A 6,690-nucleotide genomic window follows, 5' to 3' on the forward strand; every position below is an offset into this window, starting at 1 on the left:
CTTCGATGGTTGATCAGGTGCCTCTTTTTTCTTGATTTGGGCTCTTTCAAAGATGAGAAGTAGGAGGAGGAATTTTAGATTTGAGACACTCTCAGAAAACTCAAGATGGAGGAAGGGAAGAGATGAAACTAACAACCCTAGAAGAAGACCCTCTTCTTCTTTTTACTCTCTCATAGACACCCTGTCTTGTGTCTATTATATCTCCACGACCCAAAGGTATTTCTCTCTGAGTTTTAGATGCCCCAAATATCTCTCAAATCTCTATGTTCTTCCAAAATTTTATGAAGAAACTCTTTTTATAGAGAGAGATATGATAGAGTTCTTGTCTAGGTCAAATACCTAGTCAAGGCTTATCCAAATATTGCAAGATAAGGGGCGCCCAACTCTTGGGTGCCTCCTCATTATTTTCATGCATGGACCACTAGAAAAGGATGCACAATGTATTCCCTAAAAGTTATAAAAATTTTAAAAAAAATCTGAGTAAATTTGGTGCAAAAAAGAAAGAGTTTTGGATTTCTAAAACTCTATCTCATAGAATTTGAAATCCAAACTTATTCCTACTTTGATTTGATCCACAACCACTTTCCATATATAAAAGAAGAGAGGAAACTTTTTGAACATGGGAAAGACCTGGGAGAGGGCTTTTGTCACACAAAATAAGAGAGAATTGGCATGGAATAGGAGAGAGGGCATGGGGGGGTTTATGTGGTGCAAGGTGGAATCCTAGTCTTACTAGGATTCTATCTTATGACTTGTTTTAATTTAATTTTTCAAACCAAATCAAACCAAAATTAGATCAACCTAATTAAAATAGGTCTTAACCCAATTAAAAACCATATTTAATCAGATTAAATTAGATTTAAATTAGATTTAATTTTTTAATCAAATTAAAAATTAGGTTGACCTAAGTCCTAATTGAACTAGGACTAATTTTTTTCTTGCACTTGGCTTATCCAATAAACCAATTGAACTTGATCCAATCAAGCTCAAACTAAATCTAATTAAATCATATTTAATTATACTTAATCTCAGCCCATTGGCTTAATCAAAGTAAGCCAATTAGCAATCAAATTGCCAATCGATCCTCCTGCAATACTTGCACTAGGTTAAATATCAATCATATTGATCATTTAACCCTAGAATGATTCTTAATCATTGATCAACCATCCAATCGGATCATGAACTCTAATGTGTGTGACCTCATAGATCCGAATCTAAGTTGGTAGTATAAAATAAATTTTTATACCAATCGAAGTGACCATCTAGCAATGGTACCCAATGACTGGATAGGTCGAATGTATAGAACAACATCCTTAGAACCTATGCGGATATAGTTTCTATATAATTCATCTCATTGACCAAAATGATCATAGGACACCTCAGAGTTTAACTGTCAATTCTGATCAGGTTATCCACATTGTATTTCAAAATATCAAATCCATCTGATGGATTACCCTGACCAAAGTTTTGCTAAATTGAAATACAGTGACTCATTCTTCTCCAACTCTTAGAGTGGTCAATCCCATCTCGATCATACTCTGACTTCATAAGTACTTGACTATACCCAAAAGTCTTCCGTCACTAAATTAAAAATTTAGTTAGTCCAGTACCAAAGCACAGTGAGTTGCTTGCAAGTCACTGAGGTGATCTCAGGTCTAAGGGACACTTATACCTATATCCCATCAGAGACATTCTCGACAGCAGAATGCTCTGAAGTTGATCACGTTCAATGATGATATACCCTTATATCTCACCTGTATGCCATACCAGTGTCTCCACACTTCTTGATTAAGAAGACAACCAACCCATATGGCCTATAGCGACCTATGCTCGATAGAAGCTGTCGTCCTTATTAATAGCCTATCATTTGGTCGTGAATAGTTTTAAGGACTAATCGATAAATCCTCTCTTTATCGAATCTAAATAATCCTAAGGACTTCATCATAACAACGGAGTTCATTAGAAGATGAATGCTTATGATGAAAATGTCAAATATATTTTATTTATTAACAAATCAATTATCATACTTGGTTGCTCAACCGTCAACAGCTTAATGATTGGCTTTTGAGATATATTTCCCAACAAGTTTACCATAAACTATCCATATAAAGTAATCAGAGATCACAGGATCAAATCCATAAGCAATTCCTTATGCATGGTCATATCGAGCCTTTTAAGCTCTTTAATATCCTCGATCATTACCAAATAACGATGATAGACTGACTGTCCATCATGCATCACATGCACTGTGTGACTCTGATCACCTCACAACACTTATGGATGAATCAATATATTATTGGCAGTGTACATGTACTCATGCATAGCACCTATCTTTATTGTCATTGTCCATCCACTCGTCAAGTATAGCTCATTGACTATGGATTGTACGGATTATTAACATTAGAATAACCTGATAGGGAATATTATTTAATTTTTTAAAATTAAAAATAATTTTTAAGTTTGTAAGCTAGTCTATGTACTCGATTTCTGTTAACCAATTGATATCTAGGATTCAAGCTAAAGAGTTGGAAGCTGACACAATGAACAGTAGAGAGTAAAGATTCTAATTGGATATTTGTATTTACTTTATAATTTTACTCTAAAAATTTTTAGATATAAAAAGAAACTCCCACTATTTTATCAGAACTCCCACACTCTTCGGGTGAAGAAACAAAAATCCTAATGCAACATTTGAATTTCTAGTGAGTGCTGTGGTCCCACCGATGTCGTGCACCTCACCTAACAGTTATTGGTAACACGAATGAATACCAATGTACGGATAACTCTTTGCCCAGATACTTCTCTAAGCATGTTGCAGCCACTTGGTCTCTAAGTCATGTGGGCTCACCTGACAGTTATTGCCTGTACTTTTTAGTTAAGCCAGACCCACCGTTCATAAGCAAGTGCAAAGCCATTATTGGGTCCCTCACCTAATAGTTTTTGGGCCCAACCCCATCTTTATCTCGCAGCAACTCTTTGCTAATAAAGTGATTGCATGTTCTCGATACAACTGAACCATTGTGACCAGCCGAGAACAATCAACACCCGCACATCTACAATAGTGAAAGACCTTAGACTTAATATTTTGTGAAGAGATTTGAGTTTAGATCTCATCTAATCAGTCATCACATGACTGATGTAATTGACATGGGCTAAATCAAACCACCAAGCAACCATATTTGTGACTCAATCTTTCAAATTGACTAGGTAAGTGGAGATTAGTGGGGGTTCCCGTTGCTTTCTTTAGACACCAATAAATTGGTCAGGTAAGCGAATGGAACCAATTGAATAACCATCTTTTAATTACTTGCCTTAGACATCAATTAGATAATTGATCAGAATTGGTTAGCTCAAGTGAATTAGACTCAAATCAACAAGCCAAATTAGGTTCTTAGGTTAATCGATTCTACATATGGGACTCAATCGATTTGATCAACAATAATTGTATGATCATTAACTTAATTGATCTAACTCAATTCAACACTTGACTCAATTTAACCAATTACTTAATCGAATTAGACCCATATGTCTCAAATAAAAAATCTTAGATGTAATCCTATTGCATGATCTAATATTGATTTTTTCATGACCAAAATCCTCATGCACAAACATAAATTTTAGATTCTAAAATCATATTTTAGATCTAAATTTTTTATATAAAAATAAATATTAAAATATAAAAATAATTTTTAAGTTCTAACATACAAATATATATCACATATATATATGTAAAATCAGATCTAAATAAAATTTCAGATCTAAATATGATATCATATATCTCATATACTAATCGTAGATCAGATTAAAGTTAAATTTATGATCTAAATATGTAATCATATATCATACATATGAATCAAAATTCAGATCATAAAAAAATTCAGATTTCATGTATATATCTATTTCACATGAACTAGAACTCTTTTAGATCAATTTTCGGATCTATGCATGCATCAACATATCAACTATATATTCTAAAATTAAATCTAAAATAAAATTTTAAATTTGAAGATCCATCCATATATCTCATGTATTAAGAAAAAATTAATTTTAAAATCTTTTCAAAAATATATATATTAAAATTTAGTATATGAAAATTAGTGACTCTGATACCACTATTAGAATTTGAGGTTTGGTGCATGCATATGTGTTTCAAAATTTTTATTTTTTAAATACTATAGTGAAGAATAAGATTAAAATAATTTTAATCTTAATTTTGTATGCATAAAAATATAAAATCATATGGATCTATTTCATATACTGAAATTGATATATGCTGAAATTTAGATTGTGATCAAATCACATACCTGTTTCGCAATCTCTTTCTTCAAATCTGGATCTGGAAGAGATGAGGCTCTCTATTAGCCACATAAATATCCGACCAAGAAATAGAGAGAAAGAAAGGGCATAGGGAGAGCCTTTGGGTGTGAGGGGCTATTGATTTTGATGCTCTAGAGACCTTAGGAGAGGTTCCTTTAAATAGGCATAAAGATTGAATCCTATTTAATCTTATAATATAGTCCTACTTGTATTAGGATTTCTATTAACTTAAGTTATGCAACTTACATTAGGAAGCCCATTAGGTGCCAACTATTAGAGCCTTTGCACCCATAATTAGACACCTCTTTTACACCCAAGAGACACCCTATATGAAAATCAAGACAATCTAATTAATGGACACGCCCAAATTGATCAAATCAAAGTGGTGTCCCATAATAACTCTCAAGAAGATTCATAAGGGACTTGCACCCTTAATTTATATGATTCATAACCTTAGATACTCAATACTTAGAGTCTCATAAATCTTATTCATGTAGGTTATTATCAGGTAAATAAGTTAAAATTATCTTATCAAATAAGTAATCCCAACAAAAAGAAGAATTGGATCCAACCATGTGCTAGTAAGGTTACCATGAACCAATGGATTTCTCTAAACTCAATTGATACTTCATAAGCTCAATTACTTATTTCAGACCTAACCTCTTTATTGTATGATCTCATAGATTCAATTCTATCTTGTAGTGAGACATACAATGATCTCTATCATCGTATCATTGAAACTCTTTTTAATGGATCGGAATAATTTCACTCTAACTCAATAAGAATTATCGATCGTGAGAACAATCCTAGTGAGCTCTCATAATCCACTAGTGATACCTAACAGTATGTAGTGACAATCCAGTAGAACTGAAATGAATCTCTAGGTATAGTTAACATGTAATTCAGTCCCTCTATCGTGAGTTTCGACTAGATGGTAAGTCATGGATAAATCATCAAATCTCAATATCGATCATATGATAGATTCAATCAGCTTAAGTCCATATGTGATTGTATGAAAATTTTTTTCCATCAATCACACTGCTATGGCCATAGACTTAAGGACTCAGCCTCTTAAATCTCATAGGACTATTCTCTTCTACTAGGATCGATAGATCCCATCTTGATGCACACCCCACTCATACAGTGGACCAACTGTCACCAACATCCACTACAAGGGCTCTTTGAGACCCATGTTGATGTGTCAGTCAAACTCCAGTAGCCTCACTGTGAGCAGTAGTATCATCTCATGTCAAAGGACCAGTCATACAACTGCAGCATCAAGAAAGTCACTAATGAGTGAGCAGATATCCATGTGACTTCTCATGTTGGTCACGCTCAGTACTAGTTATTCTCTAACAATCACTTGCACTCGTACACCAGTGTCTCTACACTGCAGACTCGAGATCCATTGTCCGAAGGAAGCAATCCGTGTACTGGTCTATTTGGATCAATCATCATCCCATGATGATCTATGATCAGGAGCAATTTAGAAATCAACCATCAATGATATATACCTCAAATTCTTAACTCTTTGAGAATATGTGTCATCATCTTGTTAATTCTTTGGATGATTCATAGACACATAGACATGAATGGTAATATAACTATCCAATAAGTACAAAATTATTTTTTAGAGATATGAAATGTATCAACCAATATTGGCTTCTAGACATATATCCAACACTTTGGCTATGTAAAGGGGATGAACTCTTTTATTTGTTGCCACACAGACCAATTCAAGTTGGTATTAGGCCTATCAGGGATGACAAGGACTACATAGAAATGTTAGCTTATCAGCTAGAAGAGTTTCAAGCAAACCATCGTAGTGGATTCGACCACAGAGGCTGAATATATCACTGCTTTGGTGCTGCAAAGGAGGGCTTTTGGTTCGAAAAATTTATTGTAGAACTTGAGGTTATAACATCAGATGTCATACCACTTTACTACACCAACAATAGAGCCATAGCACTTGCTAAGGAGCCGAGATCTCATCAGAAATTAAAGCACATCGAATGGCGGTATCATATTATATGCGATTACCTCAAAAAAAAAATATGTTGAGGTGCGAATAGTAGACTTTGTGGATAATGTGGTAGACTCGCTGACAAATAATTGAGCCAACCAAAAATGAAAGTCCATCTTGAGAGGATGGGACTTAGATTAGTGGCCAATTGGTTTTAGTCCAAGTGGAAGATTATTAGATATATGTCTTAGAAGCCAATATGGCTGACACATTGTAATAAAGCTAGGATATAATTTTATACTTAATACATTGATTTGATCAATAAAAGGATAAGTTTAATTTTTATTCAAGAGTGATGTATCCTTGAATCATCCATAGAATTAACATGTCGTTACATATTCTCAAAGTAT

Source organism: Elaeis guineensis, chromosome 2 (assembly GCF_000442705.2).
Source record: "Elaeis guineensis isolate ETL-2024a chromosome 2, EG11, whole genome shotgun sequence".
NCBI classification, from domain to species: Eukaryota; Viridiplantae; Streptophyta; class Magnoliopsida; order Arecales; family Arecaceae; genus Elaeis; species Elaeis guineensis.